A 15,869-nucleotide genomic window follows, 5' to 3' on the forward strand; every position below is an offset into this window, starting at 1 on the left:
CCTCTTACAGACTCAGGATATTTTCAAAACAACTGTGAGTGACTTTCTTTGAAATCTATCAAAGGTAAGACCCTCAAAAACATAAATAAATAAGTAAATAAATAAATAAATATCAGTATTGATGTCCTGGGCAAACAAACATGCATTAAATGATATTTACACAATTAATTCCTAAAATGAATTAATAAAATTTTCTTAGAAAAACCTGCTGTTGTTTTTTTTTTTTCTTCTTGGAGTTAGAGAAATTCTTGGAGTTTGATTGATTGATTTATCCACCCTTTGCCTTATTGAATCCTCTTAACATCCCCCACAATGTTAAAAACATTGCATCAAAAAGGACAAAAAGAAATACACTGAAGTAACTTAAAAATCAAATACTGCTTGTTTTGGGCTCCAGGGTGGCTCAGCCCGTTAAGCATCCAACTTGGGCTCAGGTCATGATCTCATGGTTTGTGACTTTGAGCCCCACGTGGGGCTCTCTGCTCAGTGCAGAGCGCACTTCAGATCCTCTGTCTCCCTCTCTCTCTCTCTGCCCTTCCCCTGCTGGTGCACACCCTCTCTCTTTCTCAAAGCAAAATGTTTATTTATCAAAAATAAATAACCATTACGAAAATACTGTTTGTTTTGGCTTAATTGTAATACAAGAGGTAAGAGGAAAGTGCTATGTTCCCATTCAGAGGTGAGGCAATTAATATCCATTTAGCATAACGAGATTTTTAGATTTGCATTCTTCATAAATGGTATGCACAGTGGCTGCTTTCTGCTGCCTTTTCCTGGTGACTATCATTCATGGAACCTACCCAAGGTCCAGCACCCGGTTTAATACGAGGCTAATAGGAGCTCAAATTTGGGGTCTACAACTTCTAACAGTGCAACTTTATGTTCAGCTACAAACTTTATGAAGCTCAGCTCCCTCCTTGATAAAATGGACTTAATAATAACTTACAGGATTTTTTGGTTAAGATTTAAATAAGATAATATACATAATATCTATTGAACCAGTGTCTGGTTCAAAATAAACAATAATGTTTTTTCAGGTTCCAAAATTTAAAAATTACACTCCAAAACAGACTGAGAACTCAGGTATCCTCAACCCTCTAAGTCTACTCTCCATCAAAAAATACTTATCACAGCAAGCAATGTTGAAAAAGCACTTAATACAAATGAATATCTAGGCCATAGATTAAGAAATACATAGGTGGCTTATGGATTTAAAAATATGTGTCTATTAACTGTGCCAGGACAATAGGATGAGAAAAAATCTTTACTTATTTACTTAAGTAAACTCTGTGCCCCACCTGGGCTCAAATTCCCATTCCCAAGATCAAGAGTCACCTGCTCTATGAACTGAGGCAGCTAGGCACCCCAAAATAAGAAAAATCTTTTAAGAAATAGTGCTGGGACAATGAGCTATACATATGCAAAAGAAAGAAATTAGACCCCTTTCTTTACATTATGCACAAAAGTAACTCAAAGTAGATCATAGACCTAAATGTAATAACTAAAACTATAAAGCTCTTACAAGAAAACATAGGAGTAAATCTTCACAACCTCGAGAAACAAAAGAAAAAAATAGATATATCGGCCTATCATAATGAAAAGTGTTTGTGCTGCAAACTACAACATCTGAAAAGTAACAGACAACCCATGTTAAGGGAGAAAATATTTGCAACATATATAACTGATAAAGAACTTGTATTCAGACGATATAGAACTCTTATAACTCAGTAGTTAAAAGACAACCCAATTTAAAAAAAATTGGCCAAGTTTTAAACAGACATTTCTCCAAATACAAATGGCCAATAAGAAGGTGAAAAAATGTTCAAGATCATTAATCATTAAGAAACTCAAATCGGGACACCTGGGAGGCCCAGTCGGTTAAACGTCCGACTTTGGCTCAGGTCATGATCTCTTGGTTCGTGGGTTCGAGCCCCACATCCGGCTCTGTGCTGACAGCTCAGAGCCTGGAACCTGCTTCAGATTCTGTGTGTGTGTCTCTCTCTGTCCCTCCCCTACTTGTGTGTGCGCTATCCCTCTCTCTCTCTCTCTCTCTCTCTCTCTCTCTCTCTCAAAAATAAACATTAAAAATATTTTAAAGAAAATCAAATCAAAACCACAACAAGGTACTATTTCACATTCGCTAGGACAGCTATCAGAAAAACAGACAAGAACAAGTGTCAGAGAGGCTACCTAGAAATTGACACCCTTGTACTTTGCTGGTGGGAATGTAAAATGTTGCAGCCACCTTAGAACATGGTTTGTCAGTTCCATGAGAGTTACCATACAAGCCAGCAATTCCACTCCTACCTATAAACCCAAGAGCAATGGAAACATACCTTGGCACAAAAATATATACATGAATGTTCATAGCTGCATTGTTTATAACAGACATAAAGTGAAGACAACTTAACTGTCTATCAAATGATGGGTAAATAAAATGTAGCATATCCATATAATGGAAAACTCTGCAGTGATGAAAAAGAATCAAGTACTAATAAATGCTACAACATGGATAACTCTTGAAAGGAGTCAAAGAAGCCAGTCACAAAAGGCCACATATTGTAAGACTGCCTTTACAAGAGAAGGCCAGAATGGGCAAAGTTCTAGACAAAAGTTGCACCACTAGTGCAGAAGGGTGGGAGGGATGAGGAGAATGTGACTGACTGCTAATGGGTATGGGATTTCCTTTAGGAGAAACAAAAATGTTCTAGAATTAAATTGTGGGGAATGTATTTTAAAACCTTAAATTGTTTTTTTTTTAAATGGGTGAATTGCATAGTGTATGAATTATATCCCAATAAAGTTCATCTCAAAACTTTCTAAAAAAACAAACAAAAAAAAAAAAACCTCTGCTTTTCCAGAGGTGAAGTCAAGACAAATAAAAGAGAAAAAGAATTTCCTATCATCCAGTAAAGCCTGCCCAGTGGAGTCAATGAACATCATCTCAAGACCATTTGCTTAGCCAAAGTTCAGTGGAAAAACATCTAACATTTCCATGACCTTCTTTTCTAAACTTCCTAAGTGGCTCAGAGAGAGGCTGCCCGGGGAAACTCCAAATGGAACCTAAAAATATTATCTCCTGGCTTTATAAACATCAGGAACGCTAATGAAGTGAGGAGCAGCAGACCTAACGAATGGAACATTTCATTCAGGTTGGGAGGCCCGAGCAGAGTCTAAACTCATCTCCGAAGGCGGTCAGGAAGGCCCAGATCAGGGCCAGGGAGGTGAAAATCAACACAGGGTGAAGAAGGAAAGAATAACAGTGACGGAGGATACATAAAGCAGAGCAAGAGTGGCCACTATTCTAAACATCAGTAAAACAACCCCCGTTCACATCAAACTGTCCATCCTCATTCCGCTGACCAAGTTTGGACAAGTGAGTGCTGTTCAACGCAAACACACTGTTTCTTCACTTTCACGTCACTTGCAAAGAGGCCACAGGAGGAACCAGGTCGCCTTGGTGTCTCCTCACTCTGGTATACAGCAAGAATATTCTCCTTACAATTCCCACACTCCCGGCGCTCCTTTGACTGCCCAGCGTGGTCACGTCTGTCTTAGCCTCCCATCAAGGTTATGCTGATGCTCCTTGAGCATAAGTGTACCACCCTACTTTGTGTGCCCAATACCTCATGCAGAATAAGGGCTTGGCAAATATGTGTTGATTGACAGAGACAGAATAAAAGTTCTCTAATGTAACCAAGACCCTAAACCGCTCAAAAACCTTGAATTACCTCTGGTCCAATTGAGGACCAAGATGCCAACCACCCCACCAGGAGCTATGATGAGCTTGGACAACCAGGATACAGACATTCATCACATCCTCTGCTCTATGGTAGGTACTGGGGCTAAGCACTGAGGAGATGGAAATAAATGGTAAATTCCCTCGGCCTTACAGGGAGAGACACTGAATACAAAGAGCCTTATGGAACAATCTTTGGATTTTGTCTGAAAGGCTTGGGGGGTTATTTGTTTGTTTGTTTTGTTTTGTTTTTTTAATTTAGTAACTTCTTAACTGATTTTAAAATCCTGGGTAGTTTTCACGATCTTCCTGACAGAGGAATCTCATAACCCTGTTTTACTTATCCAACAGACCTTAACTGAGTGCCTGTGACAATTCAGGCACTCTACTAGGTACTAGGAACAGGACAAGGACAAAAGCCTACACTCAAGGTGCATATAGACTAACAGGAAAGGCAAAAACCAGTGATCGCAATACAGTCGGGTAATCTCTACAATTCAGGTACTCACCACTGTTGGGGGAATGCAACCGGGGCCTGAACTAAGAGATTGACAATGATGACGATGATAATAATAATAATAACAATAATCCTTATAAATTTAGAAGATAAGATTGACAGGACTTGTACCCAACTTAATATTAGGATATAGTGGTCATCAGCTGTTTTGGTATCCCTATAGTTTTCCCCTCTTCTTCCGGTACAGGACCCCTCCCACTTCCCTTCTAGAAAACACAAGACAGGAGCTAAGAGAGAAGGAGGAGAAGGAGAAAGAAAGAGAAAGAGGAGGGCAAAGGACTTGACAAGATCATTGATTCCGTAGGGTTCCCCAGACTGGCTCTTCTGGACTTCTCAGTTCTGTAAATCAAGAAATTCCCTCTTAAATTTAAGCTAGTTGAGCCAGATTTCTGCCACGGGCAAACCAAAAGAGCCTTAAACAACACAAGGGTCCCAGAAAGGAGGGTGTCAATAATAGCTAGTTTTCAAGGCTGGTGATTGGTAGATCACTTGGTCAGACAGGACGAAGGGTGTAGGTTAGGTTACAGAGGCAGGAGAGAAAGCGATGAACTCAGGTGGATAACTGTGTGATATCCAGGTGAACTATTCATAGGAAAAAATATCCAGAGAATAGACTTTAACGGTAACCATTAACTTATGAAACCAAAGTGCCCTTTCCCCCGAAGTATTCTTTAACTGACACATCTTCTTTAAAGCGATGTATTATTTTTATAATAATTACTGCAAAGAAAATAAGCAGGGCATATATGCTCATGGCGAAATAGTAGCACACACCAGGAAGAGGGAAATGATTATGTGTTTTAAAGCAACCCAAACTGCACACAGCCTCGCTTGCTTTCCTCTTGCTTTTCACTTTGGTTAGAGGGAGGGAAGAATGATTAATTTCCATCTGCCCACCTGCCATAGATATTGGCAAATTGGGTAGCGTAAAGATTACGTAAGTGACTGATAGCAATGGGAAAAGATTCAGAATTACATTTCAAACCTTCTGCCCTTTGCCCCCAAATCTTATTCGGTGAGTTCTCCTAAGGGCATGCTTCGCTGCATCCCCTTTTTGCTTCACTCATTGAAGAAACTCTAAAAGATTATTCTCAAAGTCAATAGCTTTATTTTCATGCCTGACCTGCTCTTTCCCACTTGATGGCTTCCTAAAACATTCCCTTGAGGGGCGCCTGGGTGGCTCAGTCAGTTAAGCGTCTGACTTCAGCTAAGGTCATGATCTCACAGTCTGTGGGTTCGAGCCCCGCGTTGGGCTGTGTGCTGGCAGCTCAGAGCCTGGAACCTGCTTCGGATTCTGTGTCTCCCTCTCTCTCTCTCTGCCCCTCTCCCGCTCATGCTCTGTCTCTCTCGCTCTCAAAAATGAATAAATGTTTAAAAAAAATTTTTTTTAAATTCCCTTCAAGTTCCCTTAAAAGGTTTCAAAATTTTTGTCTTACATTATAGAAGTGGAAGGATAATAAAAAATTACTCAACCTACTTCAGAAATAACCTGAAAGATATTTGAGAAGATAGGCAATTCACAAACTCCTGGAATAATGGATTTCAGAGTTAAATTTCACCATAGTTCATCTAAATCCCTGTTTTCCCATTTTTTCCCCATTTTTTCCCCTCAGTCTCCAGCGGATCTGAAGGGATCCTGGTAACTCCCTGATAATACTTTACAAAGAAGAGTGAAGTCCTCATAGTTTTTAATCTTAATTGATTTTATACTCAGTTCCAACTCACTGCTTACCTGAAGCCCGATTTCTATGAAAGGCAGTGAAAAATTTGAAGAGGAAAAGTAATTCAAGCAAGGGAAGAGGAGTGTTCCCTTGATATAGCACTTGATGGCACAGCACCAGTAAGGTTGAAAATGTCCTAATTGTGGAAACCACCCTAAGTGGTACAGGAAAGCAGTTTTCCTTATATATTTCACAACTTACAGTTTTCAGGTGCTCTCTGATGTAAAAACAGGTAGAGAGCAAAACCGGGGTTCCTTCAATTCCACTAAAACTTGTGAGAGCAGGAAGAAATTTTGAAAAGGCAGATGGAAAAGTGATTATTTACTAAATATACATATTATATATAACATATATAATATATTATATACAGAATTATATACTATATGTGGAATAGAATATATAATTATATATTATATATTTTCATATATTATATATTGTATATGGAATTTCCCTCCTCCGTAGCCCAGTCAGTAGGGCTGGGAGAGGCAGGCAGCCCCGGGGGAAATGTGGATAAATACACTGAGGCCAGAAGCCCCATCTCTGAGCCCCTCACCCCTGCCTGCTCCAAATTCTGCTTAGAGACATTTCCATTCCATTCTTTTCCAAGGCTCCCCCTCTCCCGTCTCCAGAGCAGCAGCCCCGAATCACATTGAGTTGAAAATAAAGAAATGCTTTTCCTAAAGAATTCGCACACAAATAATCTCATTACCCCAGCGCTTGGGTTTATACAGCAGACGTCTTCTGCCAGGGGGAAAAAAAAGCACTCTACGCTCACTCACACGGAACAGCTGCGAGGAGAAAAATGGTATTTAATTCATTGTGAAATATTCAACAATGGCTACACTGCACTTTTAAAAGCCTTTTGATAGTAAAACCCACAGAGAACAGCCCATCCTGTGTGCTGAAAAGCAGCTTCCCCACAATTAGTCCCTCTATTCAGAGGTCTGAGAAGTCTGTGTAAACTTCAGCACGTGCTGTGTTCACTGTGGATAGCTTCAAGGGTATAACCTTTCACAAACTTCTTAGGGTTTAGTCTTGCTCAGCGACTCTGTCTGCTCCAAACGCTAGTTGGTGGAGAAGGAGAAAGGGGGCGAAGGGAGTGTGATGCTTAGGTGACAGACCCTAAGTGAATGCCCAGCAGAGGAAAACACATTCTCCCAAGAGGGCTCGCAGATGACCGTGCTCCTTCGTGCCCAATGTCAGACTAAAAGGAACCAGAGAGTAGGTCCGGAAAGATAGGCTACCCAGGCTCACCGTCTCTATTCAGCCCCAAGATTTTCACGGGTCTCTGGTTTGTGGAAAAACTAGGAAACTTACATTCTCTTATCCCATAGGGCAGGCATTAGGCAACAGTGAGGTCCTAAGTAACATTTTGGGGGCAGGCCAAGTTTGCCTCATGGTTCAGAGCATGGGCTTTGGGGTAGGATCCCAGTTGAAATGACCCTCTCCCCACCTCCCAGAGTTACAGCTAGACTTCTTTGGGGAAGCAAAGTTACCTCTCCAGGCCTCATTCATCTCACCCGCAAAATGGGTCATAAGATCACCTTCACAAGAAAGTTTGAAGAGTGAAATCACCACATATGTGCAATTCTTAGCATACAGAAAGTATTTAATGAGTGGCAATTAGTCATCCTCTCAATCTGTTCTAGAAAGAAGGCAGGCCTTCTCTTGCACAATAAGAATATTTAAAATTAAACAAGAATGGGATATGGACTATTTTTTACTCTATATTCTTAATTCTTTTAATTAATCAGGAGAGAAGTCACAGGAAATAGAGACAGGCACAGCTATCTAACTGGAAATTCTGAGGGAGCTGAACCATGCTGGGGGAAAAAAAATTAAAAAATAAAAACTAAGAGTCAAAGGAATTTTGCATTACGATAGGTTGGCTTTGTTGTTCAGGAACTTTAACCTCAGATTTTCAAAGCACAAAGTACTGATGAAATGCCTGAATATTTCAGGTATGGCTGAAGCAGACACAACTTTTCTGTTCTTTCCAGTCTTTACTCAACTGTCCACAAACAGGGCCGCAGGCATGTCAGCCACTTTCATTATAAAACCCAACATTCAACTTATCAACGCGATGTAAGCTCTAAGCCCTGTTCAGTTAAGAACATCCACCTATACTGACCAAAGAAGAAAATGCTGAGATGTCACTGGGCCGTTCAAAGTAGCCGACCCAGGGTGGGGTAATCTCTCTCCCTAGATGGAAGACTTCTGAAAATTGTCTCCACTTGGCCAAGCCAGTTTGTGGGTGCAGATATAACAGCCAATGGTTCCACAAGAGGCCAAAGGTCAGAAATGAGGGCTGAGACCCTGAAGGATGCCCAGAGTGGGAGGCGGTTGGCTGGGAATATGCAGCTGCTGGAGTTTTGTGGGCCATCATTATTTCTGTCCACGTTGCTGGTGGGGGTGTCAGCTCTGGACTCCCGCCCCCTCCAGAGGCAGTGTTTCCACGGCTCACTTTCCACCCCCCCAGAGGATAGCGGTGCTGGTCTGTCACCAGAGACAAGTCTGTGAGAAGCAGATCACCGGATGACTCTCCTGCGGCACTCGGAAGTGGCCTGGAGTGCTCTGCCCCTCCCCCATCTCCACCTCACAGGAGAGAGGCCACAAATCCATAACCTTCATGGACATTTGAAGAGATATTTTATTTTATTTTATTTTATTTATTTTATTTACTTTGAGAGAGTGGGAGACAGAGTGCAAGCGGGGAAGGGACACAGAGAGAGAATCCCAAGCAGGCTCCACCCTCAGCTCGGAGCCTGATGTGGGGCTCGATCCCACGACCCTGAGATCATGACCTAAGCTGAAATCAAGTCAGACGCTTAACCGACTGAGTCACCTGGGCGGCCCTGAAGAGATCATTCTAAAAAAGCATGAAATGAAAGGGGGTGTTGGAAAAGAAAAAGGAGAGATGTGGCTGGACTTCAGCCAAGACTTCAATGCCCAGTGTCTCTGACACAATGGGATAGACTCAGCTTCCAGATTTAAATACACTCTCTTGGGCCTGGCCAGAGTGGTGACAAAGGATTGATAGGAAGGAAGCTTCCACCACAGAATTCAGTCCAGTTCAACAAAATAGGCCTTGCATACTCTCCACATACAGCATGCTGAATGCTGTTGGGGCTACAAAAGTACCTTTTCTCTTGGACAGCAGTAGTTCTTAACTTCTTGGGGGTCTCAGATCACTTGGAGAACCAGAGGAAAGCCACAGACCCTTTGGAAAACTCCTTGCATGCAATCGCGGAGGCATCATGCCTTTCTGAGTCTCAGGTCAAGCATCCCTGCTCTATGAGAATCTGCAGGTCTGAGACTTGGCAGAAAGTTGTCAGGGTTGATTAACACGATGTATGAAGCGGGTAAGAAATCCAGAGAACAGCAAAGGTGACCAGAACCCTGCTTCTGTGGCTATTCAAATCACCCACACCTCTGTTTCCCAAGCACCACTGCATCGAGTCCAGGGAGACATGGGAAAGAGGCAGAACAGCCTGGGGAATCAGCCCTGTTGTCTTGTTTTGTTAATGCCACCCTGCAAGGATGAGAGGTCCCACAGGTCTATTTTCTTCAGCAGCCAGAGAGTCCGAAAGAGCCACTCATTTTCACAGAGGTGGGAAGTGCATCTCACTGGGGTGTTCAGGAATGCACTGGGGGACGCACGCCCCTATTTTTATAAACCAGTGATCTGGGAGAGGGGATGGTCAACTGACTAGATTGCCACACAGGGTTAGGGTCTGAACGGAAAGCTGCCGGACCACTCACACTGGCAGCCTCTGAGAGCCGAAGGTGGCCCTATACATCAGTGGAAAGGTAATTTCTCTCACAGTGCAATTAGGACTCATGTTTGGCCTCTGACCTCTGGCCCAAGAGATATTTATGCTCTCCAGACAGAGAGCAACAGGGCAAGGGAGTGAAGGTCCAAGCTGAAGCAAGGCATTTAAGAGGGAAGGGAAGAAAGGAGGGGAGGACAGGAAGGAAGGAAGGAAGGAAGGAAGGAAGGAAGGAAGGAAGGAGGGAGGGAGGGAGGAAGGGAGGGGGGAAGGGAGGAAGAGAAAGAAGAGAGAAGGGAAGGAATGAATGGAAGGGAGGGGGCAGAAGGAGACAGGAACCTGATCAATTTACAGCAATCTATGAAATTGACTTTGGTGTTTGCCATTTCCACCTTCAGTGTGGTGTTTTGTTCCTCACCCTAATTCTGTGAGGGAGGCACTATTGTCTTACAAATGGGCAAACTGAGGCTCAGAAGGGCTCAGTGATTTGGCCCTGGGTACAGAGCTTGTAGGCAGCAGGGTCAAAACCTTGACCCCGAAAACCCTCGCGCTCGTTTCTAAACGGTAACAATCCACACGTGTGCTCTGGGTAGAGCGTTAGGCTCCCCTACCTATCTCTCTATCTCCCTGACCTACCTAGAACTCCCTCCGACCTCTTGCAACACTGCATCTCGGTGCAGAATCTCTTCTGTTCCAACCGTCTCTTTCCAAAGCCAGGCCATGGGCAGATGTGCTACCACAGACTGAATGGAAGGCATTCAGGCCCAGGGAGTTCACTCCCCTCTCCTCTCCTCCCTGTCTGGATCTAGATTTAAGAACTCTCTCGTCCTCCAGCGCCCTACCTCCTGGCTCTCTCCGCCCGCGCCAGCTTCGCTGGCAGCGCGGGGGTTAACCCGCCAGCCCTGCGGAGCAATGATTTCTGTTTTATTTCAGCAGGGGAAGTGTGTGCCTGCCTGATTAGCCTGATGGTTTCCTCTTTTCCCATAACCTCCAGACCCCCATGGCCCAAGTGTTTACTCTCTGAAATAAAAAATCTGCTGGTGTTTTTCTTTTTGTGTGCTCGTGTATTTTGGGAGGATTGCAGAGGAGGGAGGCGGGGTAGGGGTTAGGGACGCGGAGGCTGGGGGAGGGAGCGAGACGCCTCCCCCTGCGGGCGGCCCTCCCCCACCGAGCCTCCTCCAGCTGCGGGCTCCAGGCTCAGACCCCTGGCCGCAGTGCAAGAAAGAAACTTATTAATGAGGGAGCTGGGTCGCCTGCTTCAGCAGCTATAAACACAGAGAACATCTGGAGAGAGAGAGAGTAAGAGTCTCTCCGCGGCCAGACACTGAGAAAAACAGGCTGTCTCTGCTCATCCAGCCCCCCACCCCTGCACGGTCCCACGCAGCCCTCTCCTCCCTGCCGGACTCCAGCTCCCACACCATTCACCCAGCCTGAGCTTTCCATTCACAGAGTGCAGCGGGGCCGGCCGAGCCAAGCGGGGGCCGACGCCAGGCGCAGCATCCACCGTCCCCAGCCACCCTCCACCCCCCACTCGAGGAGTGCCAGAAAAGGGGTCAAACTGCTTGAATCAAATAAGAACTCGGTGCCCCGGGGACCTTTTCCCAACTCGGACCAAATATTTGTGGTTTGAAAAAGTTCAGAGAACTTTTTTTTTTCCCCTCCTCCTCCCCAGCCCCCTGGGATTTTCAGTGCAATGTTGTTACATCCTAGGATTTTTGAGAAGCAATGCAGAGAGGGTAGCCAACAGAATGCTTGTATTCTGATTGTAACTCCGCGAACGGGTTCTTCTTCTGGGGGTCCTTCCTCCCCAAGCACCTACAGAGATGATTCACATCTGTGAAGACCTTTACACTGCTTACCGCCCTGGGCTGCTGAAGTCATGAGAGAGAGAGAGAGAGAGAGAGAGAGAGAGAGAGAGAGAGAGAGAGTCTCTGGGCCCTGGTGGGGGTGGAGCTTCTCTTTCTGGTCCTTACCAGGCTCCCTTCTCCCTTCATTGGTGAAAGGAGACACATAAAGGATAAAATGGGAGGGTGTCAGAAAATTGCCCTTGGGCAAGATAAGTGGGCAAGATTCATTGGATAAGGGTGGGGCATCTAGTTACTTTGGCTCATGCTGAAATCATGCTGAAATGCACAAGAAGGAAGGTAACATTTATTGACCACCTGCTATAGGTCATGGCCTTTTAAGTGTTACCCCTGTTTAAAAGGAGGAAAAGAAGCAGCGTCTACCTTGCTTCTGGTTGCAATCAGCACACGTAGCCCACCTGTTAGAGGTGAGGTCACGAGATTCCAGGCACGTTGATGCTCTTTTTCCATTATGCCACTGCTAAACCCTTTGTTTGGACTCAACACCCTTCCGCTTACACTCAGAAACTTCTTCCGATCAGTTCTTGTAATCTGAAGATGAGATAGCCCAGGCTCGAAAGCTGCCAAGGGGTCAAGAGGTGGGAGTAGAAAGGAGGAGGCGATGTGACGTTGGCGAGTAGGAGCAAATTGAGTCCATGGCCAGAGCGATAGCCTTCGTTTATGGAGAACAGGGTCAGGCATTTGTAGACATCTCATTACCGGAAGACCAGAATAATATAGCAAGGGTGGAGGGTCGTTTTTTTTGCATATAGAGTCTCTTCCTAATGCACTACATAGGCAAGGCAGGCCCTGCTTCTTTCCCTCCTGGCAACCTCTAGTCCTCTCTGGTCCTCTCAGAGATGGGATGCAGGTGGGGAGAGGGTACTTTTGCATCAAGCTTCCCTCAACCCTGTCCCCTGGATGTGACTTGTCAGGGCAGCTGGGCCCCAGCCAGAGCCTTCTGCGAATGGCCAAAACCTAAGACACGGTTAGACCTTCCTCCTTCCCAAAGGCGGCATCTATCAAGTCAGCATCTGAGAAGGTCAGAATTTTCCCCCAGAGGAATGATGCACATCACAACAGCCCAGAAACCCACATACACACACAGGATCAGAACTGCTTTTAAAGAACCAAGAAACTGAAACAGGTCCTCCAGAGAAGGAAAACACACCCCAAATGAGGAAAGACCAGATATGTGTAGCAGACAGTGTTTAAAATACTGTTCCTTAAAACCGCAGGGCCATCTGAGATAGTCGGTTGAGAGGCCAAACCTGCTATGAGAGTAAACATTTCAGAGCAAGGTGAATGTCCATTCAACAAGTGTGCCTGGCATTCTCTCAATGTTCTCAACGCTTAAAAGCCAAACTGGAGGCATGTTTCTCCTGCTGAAACTTCCCACCTGGTTGTCAATAGCCCTTTCCAAACACTGGCCGGGGTTTGATCTCTCCCAGCCGCCCCGGCCCTCCGACAAAGCCCCAGGAGAGACCAGAAACTCAGTCTCCCGGCACATCTCCCACTTGAACTTCCAAAGTTTATTTGAGAAAGACATTCTTTCGTTCTACCATTTTACTAGTGAATTTATCGCGGAAATATTAAAGAGTGAGATCCAAAGTCGCACACGCTGCCAAACATTATCTTATGAATAAGTATAATATTTCACATGGGAACCATTTCGTCTATCGTGTAAACGTACCCCCCCCCATACACGCTTGAACAACGTTGCTTCGAGACAAGGGGTGAGTCTTCCCCTTCTCCGTACATCTGTTTCCAGTGGATGGCACTCGACCACCCAAAGTGTTCAACCAATCAGTGGGGTCACTTTATGACTCAATGATGCTCAGACATTTCTGGACATTTTGGGGCAAGGAGTGATGATAGCAAACATTCATATCGTGCTTGCTAAGTGACAGCACTGCTTTGAGCTTTACATAGATTAAGTTAGTGGTTTTCAAAGTGTGGTCTCTGCACCAGCAGCAGCTGCAGCAACAGCACCTAAGACTTTGTGAAAAATGCAAATTCTTCAGCCTTACCCTAGACTCACCGAATCAGAAACCCTGGGGATAGAACCCAACAACCTGTGTTTCAACAGGCCCTCCAGGTGATGCTGGCACTTTGAGAACCCCTGGTGTACAGGAGGAAACGGAAGTACAGAGACAAAGTAAGTTGCCTAAGCTCACCCGGTTAGGAAGAGTTGGTGTGCAAACCCAAGCAATCTGGCTCCAGAATCTGGATTCTTTACCAACATACTATATATACTTCCTCTCTCGTGAAGAATTAAGAAGTGGAAAGTATGCTGTAAATGTGAGCAGGTGACGTTTTTACCGTGTTTGATGACCAAAAGCATACCAAGGTGCATTCTACAAGAAGAAAAAGAGCGTTGTCTTACTTCTGAAATCAAGGACCGTGGTAATGACACTATAGGTTCATTCCCATAAGGGTATAAGTTGGGTATACCGTGTTCTGCAGCTACAGACGGCTTTCCAGCCCTAAGCAGTTATTTCGCAAAAGTGAACCCCGGTTACAGCATCATATCCGTAAGTTTGGCTAATTCAAGACAAATCCACCCGTGAAATGAAAAATAACTTGATAGGACATCACTCTGGAAGGGTGCTCCATAAGCATCGTATTTTCTGATATGCACTCTTGTCATTCATAATACTGACATTAAATATGGACAGGTGTTAATCAGAGGGATGGACTGTGGTCTTGTGGCCTGGGTGCTCAGTTGGGTCTCCGATGTCAGTTTTCTAGTTCCCAATGGAAAACAGGCACGGCATGGCTCCAGCTGGGCCTGGCACCACTCTGAGCTCACTGGCCCTATCCCAAAATGGTTTGCCATCTACTCCGTCCCTTCTCAACAGGGCTGCGGTTAGGAACTAGTCATAATAGTTAATGGCAGTGAAATGTCAATGAGTTCTTAGGGACAAGAAGTCAGAGACTGACAGAAAAAGTGATTCTAGCTATGATGATTGAGAGGAAGGGCTGATGTTGGGGACACAAGAGAGGACGGGAACAGAGAGGAGGCAGGGTCAGTGGGCTCCACTCCAGTCAGACTATAAACAGTAACAGACATTTCGGCCGTGTCTCGTGTAAGGGGCTCCATTGATTCACAAGGCTCCCTGACAGAGGGATGACGAAGAGCTGAGACAGAAAGGGCCATTCATTCATGCAGAACACCAGCTCGCCGTCCCCATTGGCTCTTGCGAATGGCTCCAGGCTGATAGGGAGGAGGGGGAAGAGGCGGACGGGAGGCGGAGGTAGAAATAAAAGAAAATGATGACTACAAGATTGTCATGAAGAAATGTACAGCTGCACAGGCAATTGCATGCAAATGTGGCTTCCCTTTTTAGCCGTATAGTTAATGTCCTCAGATTCATCTGTTGTGCTCTTTCATATCATATCATCTTCCCCTCCCCTTCTTGCCTTGTCTTTTTCCGGGCTCCCCTTCGTCTGCCTTCCCATTCAGCTTTCGTTTTCTCTTCCCATCCTCCTCCACTTCTCTACCAATACCTTTATTTCCTGTCTATTTCCACCCTTCTCTGTCTTCCTCAGCAGCTTCTTTTACCGTCTATTCTTCTATCCAACCCATTCTTGACTCTCTTGGTTACTGAGTATTCCCCCCTCTCCACCCTCCCACCCCCCCACTCCCCCCCCTTCCCTGCTCACCTGGCAGGCTCTCTCCCACTCACGGCTTCTCTTCGATTCATTCTCTCTCTTCCCTCTCCCTCCCTCACCCCCTTCCTCCTCCTCAGCTTCTGCCCCTCCTTGAATAGGAGCCACATTATTAGCAAAGGGCCTAATGTTCCTGGAGTGCCCCTCCTGCTGGGTATTCCAGTCACTGACAGATGTGGAGTCCTTGGAAAAGAAGTTCATTCATCCCTTCTGCGAGCACAAAACGTGAGACAGGAGCGGGGGTGGGGAGTGGCCATGAGACGGAGGACGGGAAGGAAATTGAAGTTAAAAATAGGATAAAAGGAGATGAAAAAAAAATGTAGCGTATTTTTTTTCTCTCTTTCTTCTTACTCAACACATCTCCAAGGAAATGTGCTGCAGCTGGAGAAATCATTGGTTGGTCCACATCTTCATTTCCCTTCTCCGTAACCCCAAATCTCCTTCCAAAGGACACCCATCACTGAGGAGGGCTGGACCACAGCCCAGAAATAATCGCTGCAGCTACTTCGTCTGGACAGCTCAAAAGGCAAAGGAGGGGCTGCAAAAGCTCAGGGTTCTTGCCAGATACTTCCATCAGAGGGAGCCTAGGGCAGAGGGAACTGCGGA

The sequence above is a fragment of the Panthera tigris genome, chromosome D1, assembly GCF_018350195.1.
Source record: "Panthera tigris isolate Pti1 chromosome D1, P.tigris_Pti1_mat1.1, whole genome shotgun sequence".
NCBI lineage: Eukaryota > Metazoa > Chordata > Mammalia > Carnivora > Felidae > Panthera > Panthera tigris.